Source organism: Anser brachyrhynchus (genome assembly GCF_964034855.1).
Source record: "Anser brachyrhynchus genome assembly, chromosome: 6".
Lineage (NCBI taxonomy): Eukaryota > Metazoa > Chordata > Aves > Anseriformes > Anatidae > Anser > Anser brachyrhynchus.
In genome coordinates this window covers 8,361,045-8,380,894 of record NC_137700.1, presented here as the reverse complement: position 1 = coordinate 8,380,894, position 19,850 = coordinate 8,361,045, and the positions used below count along the sequence as shown (strand labels likewise).

Below are 19,850 nucleotides of genomic sequence, written 5' to 3'. Positions count from 1 at the left end.
CCGCCGCGCCCGGCCGCGCCTCACCTAAGCCGCCATTTTGTTTCGCCCCGTTGTGCCTGACGTGAGTCCGACATGACACTGATTGCAGCCCAATGGAGGCTCATTAAAACCTCACCTACCCCCGCGCCCCGCCCACCGGCGCCCGCCATTGGGCCGCGCCGCGCACGCCGCGCCGCGATCATAGGCGGCGGATCGATGTCAATCAATCGAGCCCGTCCCGCCCAGCAACTAACCGGCCTCCCCCATTGGAAGACGGGGCGTGTCAATCAACGGGCACGCCCCTTCCCTCCACGCGCGGCCCCGCCCACTCCCGAGAAAGGGCGGTGCCGGAGGCTGCCATTGGCCGCCAGCGCCGCCACACAGCCTCCCGGCCCGCCTCACTGCTGGGACTCGCACGCCAGCGATTAGGCAGCGGCTGCCGGCGGAGGAGGGAGCTCTCGCAAGCCCGCCCTCCCGTTGGCTGGCGCCGCCGTCCATCTAGCTCCCCCCGGCTCCGCTCCCCTCCCCCACCCGTCGCCGCCCCACCCGCTCGTGCCGCTGAAGTTCGGGAGCGAGACAGCGGCGGCGGCCGCCTCGAGCAGCCCGGCATAGGGCGTGCGGGCGGGCGCGCGACACACACTGCTCAGCAGCCCTCAATACTCAGAGTCACGCGCGCGCCGCGGTTGCCGCCGGCCGCGCGGGCGGGAGAGGCGTGCTCGCAGCGCAAGCCGCCCGAGGTGCCAGGCGCTGGCAGCCTCTTATCGCGCACACGCACGCCCCGCACCGCCGAGGGAGGGGAGGGGGGGAAACGGGAATGGCGACAATGACTGCCGGCTGCACGGCAAGTTTCGCCATGCGAGGCGCGGGGACTCCTCTGTCAGCCCGCCTGCCGAGGAACAATCGCCGCCCGGGAGCGAGCGGGGGGCAGCATGCAGCACAAAAACCCCTGCCTCCCTCCCTGCCTCCCCCCGCCGCTCCGTTCCCCCTCTCCCCAGCCCAGCCATCACCTCCTGCTGCTGCTCCCCCTCCCCTGCAAAACGCAGAGCGTTGCAATGCATTTACCCAGCGCAAGTGTCTGCAAACACGTGCATCAGCCCCCAATGCAAAGGGAAAAAAAAAAAGTGCGGAGCCTAGTGACAAGCCCCCTGCGCTGCGAGAGGGGAGGGAAACGGGATTATTATGGTAAATTGCAGCCTGTCACCCGACGCACAACAAACCCCATCGCATGCTCCCTATTATCCCCCACGTAAACTCCGGGGAGTCTGACCTCGGATGCAGGTTTCCCCCCTCTGCTCGCAATGACCTCCTTTCTCTGCCCGTGTGTGTTTCTGCAGCAGCGTTTCCTGCGGAATGTGCTGCCCCTGAAACGCGATCGCGGCTTCTCCCTCTCTCTCTCGCTCGCTCCTTCTCTGTCTCTCGCTCGCTCGCTCTCTCTCCTGGCTGCGAGCAGAGCCAGGAACACAACAACAACACAGCCTCCCCCCACCCCCTTCCCCAAACACACACACACGGAGGGGACCCAGCCAGGAGAGCCAGACAAGCCGGGGTGGGGGTGGAGGGAATCCCCAGCCAGCGGATTGATTGCACTAGTTACCTTCTCTAAGCCCCTTCGCGAGAGGGGGGGAAAAAAAGATGAATACAGAGAGAATACCTTGTCTCCCCTCCTCCTCCTCCGCGGGGCTCCTCTTCTCACTCCAAACCACTAAAAGGTGGACGGGCAGATCAGACGCAAGCCATCGGCTCGCGGCGGGGGAGGGGGAGGGGGGCCGCACGAACAATTAGCGTTAATTTTAGAAATTAAACCAGAAACCCACCCCGAACCTCCAGCCTCCCCGACGCTGAGCGGACGCAGATTGCGAGGACTGGTGCTAAGACACAGGACCTGATAACAGCTAATTGAAAGGTTAATCTACATAGGCTGTGACAGAAGAGGTCCCTCCCCACTTTTTTTATCTGCTGTTGGCAAGTGGGAAATTGAGCTCCCCCCACCTTTCTGCCTCAAAAAAAAAAAAAAAAAAAGAAAAAGGAGAGGGAGAGAAAGCGGGGGGGAAACCAATAAAGTTGGGGGGAGGCGCGGCCCAGTGTCGGCGGCCGTTAGGGGCTGAGGGACGGGGTGGGAAGGCAGCCTGAGGGGAGCAGGCGCCCGGGGGGCCCCGGCGCCGGGCTCGGGGGTGCTGAGGGGCTTTCGTCCACCCTGGAGGGGTTAAAATGTCTCTGTTGGAGCACCAACGCTGGCAGATCCTTCCTCGAGGGCCTGGGCGATTCCTCAGTGCGGGGGAAGAGGGTTGTGTCGGGGGGGAACTGTAGTTAGGCTGTGGGATGAAAGGAAGGTGAACGATTTACAGATGTCCTCCCATCGAGTGTGTTGCAATGAGATATTATGAGGAAGATATTTTAAAGGACAAGGTGGTTAAGCACGCGGACTTAAAACTAGTTTCAACCTTTTCTCCATGCCATCTTGAGCCATGCTGCCAAAGGCCATGAAACATGTCGAAGTCTAAAATACCAAAGATGTTTTTTCTCAGTTATGGTTAGCAAATACCACTTCTCACTGAACTATGGAGTGACAAAATACCATAGGGTATGGCACCAGTCAAGAGAGGGAAAGGTGGTCCTACCTACATGTTTATCTACTCAACTAAGCACCGGCTAGGTGCTAGGGGTGCTTCCCATCCTCCCAAACCCGAATCATGACCCATCTCAGGGGTCCCCAAGGCATCCTTTTCCATGTATTGTGGGTGACGTGCTGCATTTGGGTGCCTGTCCGCGAAGTTTTGTAAAATTAGTATGTCTGGTCCTGAAGAGGAAAAGATAGAGCTAAAGGAATTCATTTATTTTGAACCCACACACAGAGGAAAAAAAAAAATCCCTTTTAAAGTGGATGGAAAGTGACCTTCTACAATAAATCAAGAAGGTCTTTCCTAGATCATGTATTGCACGTACACCAGTAAGAGAACAAAGTTTCCATAATAATAGATTAAGTATTTTGGTTTAGTGCAACTTTTTTTCAGTCAGTTGCTGCAGATACTGTATGAGGAAGCTCTTTGGTGATGTTTCAGAACACTGTAAAATTGAATGACCTACCTACAGAAATTACCAGGTGAAAATGTTATTCTGGCTTATGCCTATGATACCATACCTGTTGACTGAAGATTTAGTCTTTTAATGGCCAGAAGCAGTCTTTTAAATATACAGCAGGAAACTAAAATGTGCAGTGACCTAATATTTATTGGAGAATCCTTCAAGGTTCATGTATTACACAGACTTGGCTGTGATTGAAAATAGTTTTAAAATTATTGGAAACAATATAAATCATTACAGCACAATTTGCAGCAACACTATTCTGAATGTTGTGTCAACATTTCCATTATGGACTTATTTTTTTCCGGGAAATTTACAACTTGGTTAGTGGTAAAAGAGAAAAATAATCTCTTGAAACTGAAACTTGGCATGGCATGTCCCAGTTCAGGAAACAAAACACTGGAGAAAACTTGACAATCTGTTTGGCCATTTCTAAATTATGAGTGTGCTGAAGGCATAAGAATAGCACAGAGAAAAATCATAAAAGTCTCTATTTTAAATATGTTACAGTATCACAGTATCACAGATTTCTAGGTTGGAAGAGACCTCAAGATCATCGAGTCCAACCTCCAACCTAACACTAAGTACTCCACTAAACCATATCGCTAAGCTCTACATCTAAGCGTCTTTTAAAGACTTCCAGGGATGGTGACTCCACCACCTCCCTGGGCAGCCCGTTTCAATGCTTAATAAACCTTTCGGTAAAGAAGTACTTCCTAACATCCAACCTAAAACTCCCCTGTCGCAACTTTAGCCCATTCCCCCTCGTCCTGTCACCAGGCACGTGGGAGAACAGACCAACCCCCACCTCTTTACAGCCTCCTTTAAGGTAACTGTAGAGAGCGATAAGGTTGCCCCTGAGCCTCCTCTTCTCCAGGCTGAACAACCCCAGCTCCCTCAGCCGCTCCTCGTAAGACTTGTTCTCCAGACCCCTCACCAGCTTGGTCGCCCTTCTCTGGACTCGCTCGAGCACGTCCATGTCCTTCCTGTAGCGAGGGGCCCAAAACTGAACACAGTACTCAAGGTGCGGCCTCACCAGAGCCGAGTACAGGGGCACAATCACTTCCCTAGACCTGCTGGCCACACTGCTGCTTATGCAGGCCAGGATGCTGTTGGCCTTCTTGGCCACCTGAGCACACTGCTGGCTCATATTCAGCCGACTATCAACCAGTACTCCCAGGTCCTTCTCGGCCAGGCAGCTTTCCAGCCACTCATCTCCCAGCCTGTAGCTCTGCTTGGGGTTGTTGCGCCCCAGGTGCAGGACCCGGCACTTGGCCTTGTTGAACTTCATACAGTTGACCTCAGCCCATCGCTCCAGCCTATCCAGATCCTCCTGCAGAGCCTTCCTGCCCTCGAGCAGATCGACACACGCACTTAGCTTGGTGTCATCTGCAAACTTACTGAGGGTGCACTGGACGCCCTCATCCAGATCATCGATAAAGATATTAAAGAGGACTGGCCCCAGTACCGAGCCCTGGGGGACACCACTAGTGACCGGCCTCCAACCAGATTTGACTCCATTCACCACAACTCTCTGGGCCCAGCCATCCAGCCAGTTTCTAACCCAGCAAAGCGTACGCCAGTCCAAGCCCCGAGCAGCCAGTTTCTTGAGGAGAATGTTGTGGGGAACTGTGTCAAAAGCCTTACTGAGGTCAAGGTAAACCACATCCACAGCCTTTCCCTCATCCACCAAGCGCGTCACTTGGTCATAGAAGGAGATCAGGTTCGTCAAGCAGGACCTGCCTTTCATAAACCCATGCTGACTGGGCCTGATCGCCTGCTTGCCCTGCAAGTGCCGCGTGATGACCCTCAAGATAATCTGCTCCATGAGCTTTCCTGGCACTGAGGTCAAACTGACAGGCCTATAGTTCCCCGGGTCTGCCCTGCGGCCCTTCTTGTAGATGGGCGTCACATTGGCTAGCTGCCAGTCAACTGGGACCTCCCCCGATAGCCAGGACTGCCGATAAATGATGGAAAGCGGCTCGGCCAGCTCCTCCGCCAGTTCTTTCAGTACCCTCGGGTGCATCCCATCCGGCCCCATCGACTTGCGCACATCCAAGCTCCGTAGCAGGTCGCCAACCATTTCCTCATGGACAGCGAAGGCCACGTCCTGCTCCCCATCCCCTTCCACCAGCTCAAGGCACTGGGTATCCAGAGAACAACCGGTATTGCCGCTAAAGACTGAGGCAAAGGCGGCATTAAGCACCTCAGCCTTTTCCTCATCCTTAGTAACTAGGTTTCCCCTCGCATCCAGTAAAGGATGGAGATTCTCCTTAGTCCTCTGTTTCGCGTTGATATATTTGTAAAAGGATTTTTTGTTGTCTTTAACGGCAGTAGCCAGGTTGAGCTCCAGATGAGCTTTGGCCTTTCTAATTTTCTCGCTGCACAGCCTCGCTACATCCTTGTAGTCCTCCTCAGTGGCCCGCCCTTTTTTCCAAAGATTATAAACCCTCTTTTTTCTGCTAAGCACAAGCCGCAACTCTCTGTTGAGCCAGGCCGGTCTTCTTCCACGCCGGCTCATCTTTGGACACGTGGGGACGGACCGCTCCTGAGCAGCTCAAAGTCAGCCCTCCGGAAGTCCAATACAGCAGTTTTACTGGTCCCCTTCCTGGCCTCACCAAGAATAGAGAACTCTACCATTTCGTGGTCACTCTGCCCAAGACAGTTTCCGACCACCACATCTCCCACCAGTCCTTCTCTGTTTGTGAAGAGAAGGTCTAGCGGGGCACCACCCCTGGTAGGTTCACTGACCAGCTGCGTCAGGAAGCTATCTCCCACGCTCTCCAGAAACCTCCTACACTGCTTTCTCTGTGCCGTGTTGTGTTTCCAGGATATGTCCGGGAAGTTGAAGTCCCCCACGAGGACAAGCGCCGACGATTTTGCAACTTCTGTCAGTTGCCTATAAAACTCCTCATCCGTCTCCTCATCCTGGTTCGGCGGTCTATAACAGACCCCCACCAGGATGCTAGCCTTGCCGGCCTTCCCGCGGATCCTAACCCACAGGGATTCAACCTTATCATTCCCAGCCTGGAGTTCCACAACATCAAAAGATTCTCTAATGTAGAGAGCCACGCCACCACCCCCTCTGTGCTGCCTGTCCCTCCTGAAGAGCCGATAGCCAGGCATTGCAGCACTCCAGTCATGGGAGCGGCCCCACCACGTCTCCGTGATGGCAACCAAGTCGTAGCCTGCCTGCTGCACAATGGCTTCCAGCTCCTCCTGTTTGTTACCCATGCTGCGTGCATTAGTGTAGATGCACTTCAGCTGGGCCATCGCCTTCTTCCCCCGCCTAGCCATTGTTTCCCCCGGCACAGATCAGCAAGCCTTGTTTGAGCCCCGTCCCCCTTCTTACCTAGTTTAAAGCGCTCTCTATGAGCCCCGCCAGCTCCTGGCCTAGGATCCGTTTTCCCCTTGGAGATAGGGACCCGTCTGGGGCCATCAGGCCGGGTGCCGAGTAAAGCTCCCCATGGTGAAAAAACCCAAAATTTCTGTGCTGGCACCAACCTCTGAGCCACCTATTAACCACGCGAGCTTTCCGTGTCCTCTCCGTGCCTCTCCCTTCCCCCGTAGGAATAGAGGAAAACACCACCTGCACTCCCGCTCCCTCCACCAATTGTCCCAGCCCCCTATAGTCCTGTTTGATAGCCTTGAGGCTTCTCTTTTCAACATCGTCACTGCCAGCGTGGACTATCAAAAGCGGGTAATAGTCAGAGGGGCGAACCAGGTTTGGAAGCTTCCTGGTAATGTCTCTGACCCTGGCCCCAGGGAGGCAGCAGACTTCCCTATGTGTGGGGTCAGGCCGACAAATAGGGCCCTCCGTTCCCCTGAGGAGGGAGTTGCCCACAACAATCACCCTTATTTCTTTCTTGGTGGAGGCAGTCCTGAGGCGTGGAGTCAACTTCCTCACCTCAGGCATCCTCCTGGGTAGGCTTCCTACCTCATCCTCACCTCACCCATGTTCATTCTTTCTTCTTAATTCCTTTTTGTAAAACAAAAAAAAAAAAAAACAAAAAAAAAAACAACTTTATAGGACACGATACCTATGTTATAGGTATTGTGTTCCAGATTTTAACATATTCAAGAATCTTTTGTGTGAAGAGAAACTCCCATGGATCTTAACATTTACAGGTGTACCTAATACTATGAAAAGTAGAGAAGTTAAGCGCATGAACATGAGCACATCTTTATGGATGAATCGTTCTCCAATGAACTTAGATCTGTTACCACTGTCAATTTTACTATTTCCCAAAATATTTTAAAAGAATTGCATCATATGAATTTAGAGCAGTTCAATGTGATAAACAAGTGGAACTCTGAAACAATGCGTATTACCCAGGCAAGCCATACGTGCCAGAAACACTTTGGATCTAACCAAGCATGTCTAATAAATTGGGTGCATTGTGATTTGTGATCTAGACAAGAAGTTTTTCAGTTTTAAATAAAAAATGCTTTGTATTTACACACAATAAACTACATTAAAAATATCCATTGAAAAGTTATAAACCCATCAAGGAAATCAGTGTAAGCAATAAAATTCACACTTTAGCATGTCTTCTACTGTAAGACTTTGGGGGATTTACTCCCCTATATACACTATGAAACTAATGAGGTACAATGGCTGTTAATGCCCCAGAGCAGTAAGAGATGTCTATACACCTACACATCAAATATACATGACAAATCTGCTAAAAAGTTGTCCCTAATATTAAAGAAAAAAGTGTCTAAAATCAAAGACACCCTCACCTGCTTTTAGTAAGAAGTTCTATGGCCCAGATCACTGTGTTCTGTGTATTTCCTTGCCTTAATTACAGCGTAAATATCCTTAATGTTTTTTTCATACAGAAAAGTATATTTGGTTGCACATCTGTATTGTAGTATATGCAGTAACCATATCCTTACTTTCAACTGTCCTTAGAATTATTCCAAAAATGCATGTACAGTTGCTATTTTTGGATCACATGCAAGAGAAAGGAAGAAGTTAAGGAATGAGCATGGTCTGAGCTAAATTCAATTCTCAAAAATTCTCAAAAATCAAAATCTATATCAAAATCTATCTATTGATATGTGTATAGTAGTGGTGTAAGACAAGATTTAGACTTAGATGAAGCCCAGCCATATGCAGGCCAAATTCATTGCTATACAATAAAGAACACTAAATTAGAGTTTGAACTATTGTTTGAAATCAGCAAGAACATTATTTTGCCTCACATGACTGCCATATACAAAGATTTGCCTGTGAGGGCTTCAATCGCTGGTAGTTTCATTACAATCAGTGAGGTTGTAACATGTTTAGAAACAATTATATAGTTGTCTGTTTTGGTATAGCGACAGTCCCCTATGTATCTTTTAAGATGCTATAGGGTGAAGTCTTGACCTACATCATTGTTAGTGGAAAATCTTCCTCCGACTTTACTAGAGACAGTATGTTTCTTTTATTATTATAGTACATATCCACATATGTGAGTACAGTCACCTGGAAATTGCCTTCCCTGGCTTAGGTTGTGGAGAGAAGTGACCTGTGGGAGAAAAGTCATCCTAAGAATGCAGTGAGCTTCTTCCCTGCCTCTACAGTCACCTCGAGCGTGTCCCTAATGCACACCTATACCACCTCCTCTGCTTAGCTCACCTGCCACCAATTCAGCACCTTCCCAGTATCTCTAACCTTCAACTTCACATTTGTTCTGGACTAGAACAGTCTTTCTTTTTTTTTTTTTTCCTTTTTCCCCAATTAGGGTATTTTTTACAGCCTTTTATATTGTAATTTAACCTGAAAGATTAATCCATGTAACTAAGTCTACCCCACAAAATGCAAATTGCATGTTTTTTGGTTTAAGTATGAGGATATGCATTACTGCACACAACAGAGCATCACTGCCCAATTTAAACACTATTGACAAACACTACTATAGATTATACAAATATATACACGCATGTAGTTATACACACACAAAGTGAATAACCTGTGGGCATATTTTCTGATCATTTGTTGTCTCATCTATTACATTTACTAAAAGTGAATAATAATATAAAATAGTCTCTTGATGCCATCTTATTGATTTGGGGACATTTTAATTCCTGAAACTAACAGTTTATAAGGTAAATGCTATAATAGTCTCAACTCAGGAGTTGCAGTTGGTATGATACTGTAATTTGGAAATAAGTGTTTGTGGTAGATCAACTGTCATCCCACAGGGACAGAGACAGTGACTTTTTGTAATAAATCCCACATGTTCCATTCTACTCTGGCAAATATTCCACGCTGCCAGATCAAAGTACTTTACAACCCTCAATTAATTAGTTCCTATAAGAGCTCTGTTAGGTGAATGTGTGTTATTTTTTCCTGTTCTCCAATCAGGGATACAAAGCATAGAGCACAGCCATTAGAAGAAGGTGCTAGTGTAAGGAAGCATCTGTCTGCCTGAGTTGCAAGGACCCTGCTCTAGCCACAGGAGATCCAGTCACAGAGTTAGCTGTAATAGTCCAGGAGAAGAAACTTGCTTGCTAATGTATATTTGAACCCCTAGCCAGGACCACGTCTTTTTGCTGCATTAACTACTCTACATGTAAGAGCCAAAAGGACAGAGAGAATTTAAGAGTACAATGGAACAAGGCTAAAAGCAAAGCAGAAAAAAACAGATGGTCCTTATATGTGACAGTGTCCTGTGCGATCATGTCTTTCACATACACAGCATCTCAGCACTACATACAGAGAATCTATTTATAACCATGATAAAGAATTAGTAAGTGATTAATAGATGTTTTAATAGGTAGAAATCAATTGTTAGAGTCCAACGCATCTGCTTTTTTTTTTTATGATGATAGCTTATCATCATCTGAAACACTTCCTACCAATATATTTAAACTCTACAGTCCCTACCTGCTAATCTTGCATTAAACCTCACAAACAGAATCTTAATATGAAGTGCGACCTAAAACAAACTATCTGAAGAAAAAGGGATCATCATTTAGGTTCCAAGGTAAATTGTGAGTTATATTTATACTGGGTTTAAGTTTCTCCCTTTGCCATGTAAAATGCACTGATATGGCAAGAAGTATTTTGCTGCTGTGTGCAGAAGTAGCGCTTTCTAGGCTAACCCCAAGAGGAAGGCCTGGGGTATTGCAGGACCCTGTATTAACCAGCATCACTGAACTTGATGCAGCTTTGTGTTTTTGTACACATTTACGGTAATGCTTTGTGAGGGCAGCTGATGAGATGATGGATGGAATTGGAAATGAATAAGGATCACTTTGCTCAGAGCAAGCGAAAGCTGCTGTAATCAGAGGCTGTTCAGGTCCTTCTTGCTACTGTCCTGCTGCGATTAGTTAGTCTAGGTGAAAGGGGAGGATGCTGCTGTTTGCAGGATCCATTTTAACACCTCAGCTTGTCTTTGTGAGCTTTAAAGTAATTAACTCTCCAATCATTATCAGTTGACTTTGTCCACAGGTTTAGATTTCCCTCCTGCTGTTCCCTTTGGGGATATTGGGTTGTCACTTTATGAGAGGGGGGGATTCTTTGTAGGGTTCACACAAAATCCTTTTCACAGCTTTCCAACAACTTTTTGTGCTCTCCAAACTGCTAGAGTACTCTCTCTCTTTCTGTTTTAAGGACCATTATTATTCTTACTTTCTCCAGATCCAAGTGGACAAAGTGGGGGGGGGGGGGGGGGGGAGCTCGCCAAGAAGCCTGGAATCACACTTGCTGAGCCCTTCAGATGAAAAGAAGGACATCCTCAGTACTTAGAAGCCAATAAAAGAGACTGCAAAGGCAGTTTTGCTGAACAAGGTTACTTTGAGACTCTAAAAGATCCTGACGGTCCTTAATGCGACTGAATGAATTCTCACAACTTCCAACTGTGATGTGGGTGTATTACGTTCTAGTTCAGTTTTAGCCAGGGGAAAGTTTCCAGACTTGAAGTTGTTGGCAGCCCTTTAATGGTCAAACATTGCCAAGAAACATGTAGAAAAAGTGGGAGGAGAGAGCTTGACCATACTTTTATTAATCCCATACTTATCCAGTTACTGCTGTATTTTTTAAAATCCTAATAATAAGCTGAAGAAGTTGCAATGAGCAGAGAGGATATTACCAACCACATAATTTGGAGACTATTCTGACTCTGCACAACCCTTGGTGTGTAACAGCACTAGACAAGCAGCCAGAGCAATAAGAAATATGAGGTAAAGGCACACCCACCACATTTCAGTTTCAATGGATAGTAAAAGCCCTCACCTACTGCAGAGCTGGTTGGAGCACTTCCCCTTTCAGTTTCTGCTCAGCATCTCCTGGCACACCCACCTTCTCACAAAGGATGGGAGTTTGGGAAACAACCAGGTATGACAAACAGGCTCTGAATTTGCTGAGTCTAGGTTTAGAGAAAACTTAGGTCTGCTCTGTGTTGTTTGGAAACCAAGCAACATCCACTGTAGGCTTTTGCAGATTGAATCAAGTGGAGGCTGGTTGGTCTCAAGGACCAAACTGCTGCCTCCAGCAGGAGTTGTAGCTAAGTCTGTATGATGCATGCTATGCTTTCTTTGTTGGCAGCGTTAGTTGTGAGGTTTCCTTGCTAAATAAAGCTCTGGCCACACAAACAATTTATTTCAGTCATTTCCCATAGCTGCTGATGCCAGAGCAGCTCCACCCGTGTTAGCTAGACTAGGAGACCTGTCAGAGTCAGGTGGCAATGCACCACATCATTTCAAACACCTTTCAGAAACCTTTAGGTTTGCTTAGTGCTACTTTAAAAATAGCCAGTGGCTCTTTTGTGTTAGGTCTGCCCAGCCGACTAACTCTGGTTGTTAAATTATTGTCACACACAGGATGATTTTGTACTAAATACCCTATGGGAAGGAAAATCTGGGTGAAAAGGATTTGGGGGGCAGGAGGGACTTGTTTTTCTGTGTCAGGCAACATGAGAACTTGAACTACTGTACTAGCTAAGAAGAGCTAAGGTAATAATATATCAGTGCTGGAGACACGAAGTATCTTCTTCATATACATGGAACTATACAAACTGTCTCCTCAGTAGTACATAGGGTAGGTAGTTGGTGATTTATCAAGATGCCAGGGAAGGAATTGCATTATCCAGCATAATGAAGCCTTTTTTTTATTTCATTCATAAACACAAAAATCCAACAGTAACATCTCAACACATATACACACAGGGAAGTCCTACTTCTCAGCTGATGAGAGCCAGAATTGGTTCCCAGTTCAGAAATACTGGCCAGAACCCCCTTGTTCTGATATTATTCGCCTTTGTTATGCGATATCCCACAGTGCCTGCTAAGTCAGGGAGTTGTCACACTCCTCGCTGGTGCAGCAGGATACAAAATAGCTGTGGGTGGGGAGGAGCACTGGAATGGTTAGGAGGTGGAAGGGAAAAGGCCCTTTTTTTTGTGAAAACAGTAGCACCAGCTGCATCCTGCAAGTCACTAAATTAGCCAGTCAGTTGTTTTTCTTTTAATTTTTGTGTGAATTCAAGAATAGGTTGTGGATGTCTTGGCAACTCATGAATGAGTCCCTTTATGAAAGAATTCACCTTGCAGAGGGGCTGCTGTCAGATGCACAAGCCTCTTTCCATTAATTAAGCTGCAGAACATCCCCTCTTTTTTCTCCCCCCATCCCTCTCAACGCCTGGATAATCAGACCCTGTGTCTTTCCATAACATCCACTGCTGTCTCTCTCGCTCCTCACAGTATTTCACCCACTCTGTTAATTCTGGGCTGCCAGATTTTTTTTTTCTTTTTAAATGTAGCTTATTGCTGCTAAGTGAGATATCATGCCCACTGAGCTAAGAATGAAGATAAATATTCTGCTCCACTGCAACCAGTAGCATTTGCTGTGCATTATTTTTATCTGAAAGGTGGCCTGAGAGCAACATTGGATATTTTCAAAAGCTCAGCTGAGAGTTAATCAACTCTTATTGTCTTCCAACAGGAACTGGGTGCTTAACTTGCATGCACAGTGAGTCAGCACCTCGATTGTCACCCACTCACATGCAAGTTCTTCACAGAAGGTGCAGAGGACTTCCAGACACCCTGGAATTGACCTGATGTGAAAAGTGCATAAACTAAACCGTTTGGGGTTAAGGAGTGATTGCAGATGTAGTTATGCCCGAACAGACAGTCTGGGTGGGCTGCTTTAGCACAGACCCAGAACAGTGACCACCTCACCTGGCTTTACTGTGGTCTGATCGAGGGGGGGTGACTGCAGCTCAACAGTCAGGAAGTTTTTGGTGGGGATAGCCAGGAGTGAGTCCATGAAGTTATACACCTGCTTCAGGGAATACTACAAAATTCTTTAAAACCAATTAAAAGGTTTCCACTGCCTTCAGTGAGCTATCATACATTCAGTACTATCATACCTTAAGTGTTTGCATGTTTGGGCTTATTTTTGCATTCCTAATGACTGGAATTTTAAAACAAACTTACAAAATTAAGGTCTATGTTATCAATAACAAACTTTTAAAAACAATAGGTTAATTTTCCTTCCTTTTCAGGTAATACTGAACATTGATTTCTTGCAAATGAAGCAATCTTAAGTAGAGTGCACAAAATAATTAATCTGGACTAAATTAAAATAAAGTTAAATAAGGAGCTCATCTGTGGCCTCAATGCTCTTTCTGGGAAGCAAGGGACATACAAAAGGATCAAAAAGAAAGCAAATATCAAATTATCTAGAAGGAAAGGAATCTATGAATATATGTAATAAACTTCCACATTACATCATAAAAATAACTTTCTCACAAATGCTGTCACTGCAAATGCCAAGACACATAGGAGACCCTTGAATTAGTGGTAAAACTGTACGAGCAAATGAGAAATGTTTTACATTGGGAATACACATCTTATTTCAGGGATTGTTGGGATTTTATAGGGATTATAAACTTATGTGTTTATAATAAAAGTTTTCCTTATACTAAGAACTGGATGTAGCAGAATTTGAAATACTTTTCATATTGTAAACTTGTGGAGGTAGAAAATCTCTCTTTATAAACGCAGGCAACATCTCAAAGAACAAGCATTCACAATAAACTCAGATGTTTTTACTAGAAAATTTTGTTCCTAATTTGGTTAAAATAAGAACAAACAATTTAACTCCTATCTTTAAATGGAGAACATTTGGGAATATAAGAAAAATAACCCTATCTTCATTAGCTTCAGGGAAAGTAAGCCTGACTTGTTTCTCTTGTCATCTCCACTGAAAATCAGGCCCTGAATTTTTGTGCCTACCTCTACCCCTCTCAGGAAAGAGGGTGGCTGAAATGATGAAATACAACAATGGTCAACAGTATCCCGAGTGTTAAACATGTGATGATGTCTCTAGTCTTGCTGAAAGCTCCTTGCTACAGTTTTCACGTTTGTTAAATAGGAATGACACCATCCTGTCTCTTGGTGAAGCAGAAGAGCTCAGAAATGCTCCTACCTGTAAAAGCTGGGGTTTATCACAGACACATTCAGATTGGGACTGTGTTTCTGGATGTAGAGATAAACCCACTCAACTTCAAATGCTGCATATTTTTTTTATCCTCTCTATTAAAACAATTAACCTCTTATAAAAGAATTAGCACCAAGTTTACATGTTGACTCTATAGACATTGGATAATTGCTTAAAAAAAAAGCAGTCCAGGAAATTACATTTCTCCTTTTGTTTCTAAAATTACAAACTTCTGAGTTCCCAGCTGGCAACGCAAGCAATCAAAATCGGGTCTCTTGAGTGCAGTTGCATGACACATGTGAACAACAATTTCATTTAATGAAGAAATAACCCACAGCCCACCACTTTAACTGGCTCCCATTCCTGTTGCAGAGGCCACCTGATCAGAGCACTGTAGCTTCCACATTGCATAGGTAGCAACACCCTGGTCAAGGAACGTCAAAACTTCTCAGAGCCCTACCATAACAAAGCTCACTGACAGAGGGAAAGATTTTGGATTAAAGCACTGAATTGAAACTTGGAAGCTCTGGCTTCATTTTCTGTCTTTCCTATAGACTTTGTCAGTAAGTCACTTAACCTCCCAGAGTTTCATCTTCTCTTCTGTCATAGAGGGACAATAATACCTCCTTTGACTGTCTTTTTAATCTAGAGTATAAAGAAAGTGACACTACCCTCCCTCTCAATCTCCGCTGAGGCATCTAATCATTACTGTGATTCTGATCAGTAGGAGCATTAACTACTGTTTAAACAGAAGAGCCTACTTCAGTTTGGAATTTCTTGATTTTATCTACTTAAAATTCTCTCTCATTTCCCCCCCCTTACCTTCTTTTCAGGAGAAGGTAGGAGGAAAGGAATCGTTTGTTTTGGGTTGATAATTTAGCTCTTTAAATGCTCTGAGCGTACTATCATAGGAGGGAAGCATGGGACCGACACAAAGATCCAAATGAGGAAAAGTTGGCCAAATTCACTTCTTTCAGCAGGATCACTCCCCACAAGGTGTTCCTTAGAGCTTAGATTTAAAGATGATGTGCAAATGAATATCCAGAATGAACATGTAACTCAGGTATGAGTTTCCCTCAGTGAATCACCTCAAAAGTGACCTGGGTGGAGGTTCCCTCAGCACCTCCCCAGCTTTTCATAGACCTTGTGCAATCAGGTGATTTTTCTTGATGTTCAGTCTAAGTCTCCCTCTACTGTGATTTAAGCCATTGCAGCCCCAATTATAGTCTCATATCAACTCTTCTCCTTTATTAGTGTTTACTGCAAATGATTACCTAAGGTAAGCAGTTGCCATATTCCTCAACAGTAATCAATTTAGCAACCTGTAGCCACTTGCTGCTCATATTTTAAGTCTGTTTTCAAATATTTTTAGCTGAGAGATTCAAATGAACACCAACACATTTGGTTGTGTCAGACTGCCATTCAGAGGCTTTTGTGCTGAAAAATCGAGTCTGGAGAAAGGTTATTCATACATTCAGAAAACTGACTTTACTGGCATACGTACATGTTTGTATTTGAAATTTCGAGACTGACAACCCTTCAAAACCAATTGCCTTCCCTTGGGACAGGAACATGAACCTTTATTTCTCCTTGATCAGAGAACTGACACCACTGTGATCTCCATCACGAGTCTAACAATATTAAGTGTGCTGTTCTTTACAGACAGGACTGACTGCTTGATTTGAATGACTCTATGCTGACCTTGGGGGAGCTGCAGCTTTTTGTTTTGTTTTTAACTCATCTGCTCCATGTTGTTGGGAAAAATCTTATAGACATTACATGATCCATACGGACTTCAACAACAGCTGATTTCAGCAGCATCTTACATTTTTCAAACACAGCTTTATGACTTGTTGCAGCTTAGTATAGGAACTTTTTTTTTTTTTAGATTGAAAGATGTGACAGGCCACAAAATATGCAGTGAAGTAATAAAACTATCCCAAATATGCACCAAGAAGCATCACTACATACCAGATTCCTCTGACAAAGGTGCCTGTGACAAGAGTCCAGAAAATGGGCAGGCCAAACTGCACTGGTACTTTGAGTGGCAGCTGTCTGCCAGCAACAGAAGTCCTTTTCTCAGCAAAAAGGGAGCTGTGTGCCATGTGCTACTCGACTGACAGGCATCACAGGGACTGAGGAAGACCTGCAGCTGGCAAGTTCCGCAGAGTTTATACCTCCAGCCCATGGCTCTGCCCAGTCCCTGCTGCAGTGCTGGGCTGCAAGTGTCCTGTCAGCTGCACCAGGTACAAGGCTTCTCTGGCACACAGGGAGCCTTAGGGAGATATTTAAGAAGGCAGAATTATCTGCCATTGCTAAACAGATTTAAAAACAAAAATACTGAGGTTTTCAGAACTACACATATAACTTAAAAAACCCTAATAAGTGAGAATTTGAAATTCAGGAGACCCCAAATGCAATTCAGAGACAGATTCAAGCTCTTTGGACAGAGATAAAAGAGTTACATCCACTCATTGAAAGAAAAACAATTTTATGATCATGCAAATGATTTGTTTCTAATTAACTCATGATCAATATTTCATACTGCTGAAACAAGATCTGAGACATGATACAAGAAATCCTTCATGTGCCACAACCTAATGGCAGCACACGTGCTGACTCACTGTTTCCATTATTAATTAGTTTTCTTGATAACTTGTAACTCATCTCTTAAATTAATCCTCCTGCTCCCAGACAGGTACAAGTTGTCTGTACAGCACCAGCAACCTGCAGGCCAGGTGCCCAGCAGGACACCTGGGCAGGCAGCAGGGGAGCATGGCAGGGCAGACCCTGCGGTCATGACCAAGTTTAACCATGAGTCAAGCTTACCATGCAAGTTTGTGGTGAGGACGCAGGTTCTGAGGTCAAGCTGGGCAGCCCACAGATCAGGATCTGTGTTTGCTCCAGGGATCCCCAGGCAGGTCCATAGTGCTGAGGCAGGGCCAAGGTCCAGCTGAGAAGTTAGCCTTAGAAGGTCCACCTTAGAAGTTAGCCTGAGCTACAGTTCGGATAAAGCCTACAGCATAGCAAGCACAAGTATAGCAGCAGAGCTGGAAATCAGCACTGCTTTATAGCCTAGGGCTGAGCTGAAATGCCCCTAAGTCCTCCTGGACTTAGGGGCAGGAGCAAGGGTGGAGGGGAGGCCCCAGGTGAGGCTGGTCAGGGCCATCAATGCTTACACACCCTGACACATAGATGCGCTGGGTTTTCAGGTTGTCTTTATAAACAAATGCCATGAAGAGCGCCACACATTTACCTGCCGCTTAGAGCAGGATTTTAATGTTATACAAATAATAACTTGATCCTACAAACCCTTCTGTATGTCACTGAGATCTTATGACATCCTGAGTAAGAGGATGCCGGGTGCTTCCACTGATGCGGCTATTTCACTATGACAAGCTGCGCTAAGTGGGCTCCATTTTGCATCACTGGAGTGTTTTTGCATATTGCACTGTTGGGTAAAAGAAAACCTTCCACATTGCAAGAATTTGCCATACACAAAAATCCCCCTGCAAATATCTATGTACATGAGCAGTTCCAATCAAGTCAATACTCTGTGAAAGTACTGTGTTGGTGCTAGCAAGACTAAATTAAGGGCCTGTGACTTTGCCAGTTTCTTGGAGGTTCACTGGAAAACTCATCCATACAGTTTCAGGACTTTTTAGCAATATCCATTACCTTTTGATTTATAAAATCGCACATGGAAAAAGAGTAGCAAATGTTTTTGGCTATGAGAATTCAAATAGTCTTATGGAAGAACTGTTATTAGAACCAACCTTAAGTCTAGCCAAATATTCCCATTCTTCTTCATTTCATTTCTTGATATATGCTTTACTTTTGAAAGGAGAGCTGGAAGAATTGTCCATATTTCAATTCTGTACAACACTTTTTCTTTATCAGATGCTGATTTCTGTTTTTTTTTCTTTTTTTTCCCCCCAGACATTTTTCCGTTTCATATATTTTTAAGACAGACACAAAAACCTTAACTGTATCTTATACTTCCCATTTTATGCAGTATTTTACAGTTATGTCTTAAAATTCTTCCATAAACACAACCTTAAATTAATACTATTATTTTAGGGCAAGTTCTTGAAAAGCTGGTGTAACATTTAAAAATCCAAGGCAACTCATATTAAAAACCAAGCAACTTCACATTTGTATAAAACTATAGACACACGCTCATACATGCATATGGCATACTTTTAGTGTAGTGACACATTATTATGGGTTTATATATAGGTTATTAAAATAATGTAAACAAACAAAACAAAGCAGATTACCAGAAAATCTGCAATAACAAGATTCAGACCAAAATTATAATCCTCAAGCAAGCTGAGAACACAGAGCATTTAAAATTTCATTCCACTCCTACAACATTTGTGTTCACTAGTTTATCTACAAAAGAGATTTGGGGGCGGGGGTGAGGTTCTAACATGCTAAGATTGATTCTCCAACCAGGCTCAGGCTGGGTCTTGTTTGACTGAAGTGGAAATGCACCTTTTGCAGCAAGCTCTGAGTCTGAACAAGACTCACCATGTCCATTCAAACAGTAGCTCTGACAGAAATACCAATCTGACTGTGGTAAAGTCCTTTAGAAGCATGTTGTGCCCTTGCAGCTAAGCATAACAACCAATGGCAACTGATAGTGCAGTAGAACAGTTCATCTCTCTAGACCATCCTCTGAAACGAGCTAACAGTATGGACTTCGTTCAGAGAACCATGCTGCAGCTGAAAAGGGCAGTGTTGGTACAGAACAAAGCATTACCTTCAGGCAAGCCAGCAGAATGAATTAATAAACAAAGTTACCCATAAAGTGAGAATGCAATGCTAACATAAATGAGAGTGATTGTAAACTGTGTTAATGCATGGATAATTAATGTAGTAAATAGAACAGAAGAGAAGGCACACAAAACACAGCTTTGGTGAATGTTGTAGGAAAACCTGTCAGCAATAGATGTCAAATCTATCCTTTGTAGCTTCACTGAGGTATTTTGCAGTGAAACAATCAAAACAAATATTCAGATCCCAATTATGGGACAAGAATCTTCTTGCAGTCTGGTGTTAGGAGTTCCCTGGCAGTTTGCTTTGCAATGCACAGTTTTCATGCTGTGCTTTGTGTGACTGGCTGAGAGCTCAGATCACAGGTGAGACCCCAGTCCAGCTAGTAGGTGAGTTTGTGTAGCTGTGAGAGTACTGGAGCAGCTCTGTACCCTTGCCACAGGGATGCAGTAAAATTGTTTTCCTGTTTAAACTGCATGTGCACATGCAAAAAAATCTGTTTGTTTGCACTTTTTTAAAAATTCTTGTTTATTGTAACAATGCACTTCATTTCTGGCTGTTCAGTTTCTGCAGTTTAACA

The 19,850-nt window shown here is 45.0% G+C and overlaps 1 protein-coding gene across 14 annotated transcripts in view; it reads right to left on the bottom strand.

Annotated features, from left to right (window-relative positions):
- Nucleotides 1-17,343, bottom strand: part of KAT6B (lysine acetyltransferase 6B) — a 128,803-nt gene extending 111,460 nt beyond the window's left edge. For 2 of the 14 annotated variants that reach the window (XM_080597167.1, XM_080597155.1), the window contains exon 1: nucleotides 25-438. The gene's annotated coding sequence lies outside the window, so the exon portion shown is untranslated. The other 12 variants (XM_080597156.1, XM_080597171.1, XM_080597168.1 and 9 more) reach the window with 12 other exon arrangements.
- Nucleotides 17,344-19,850: the final 2,507 nt, after the last annotated feature.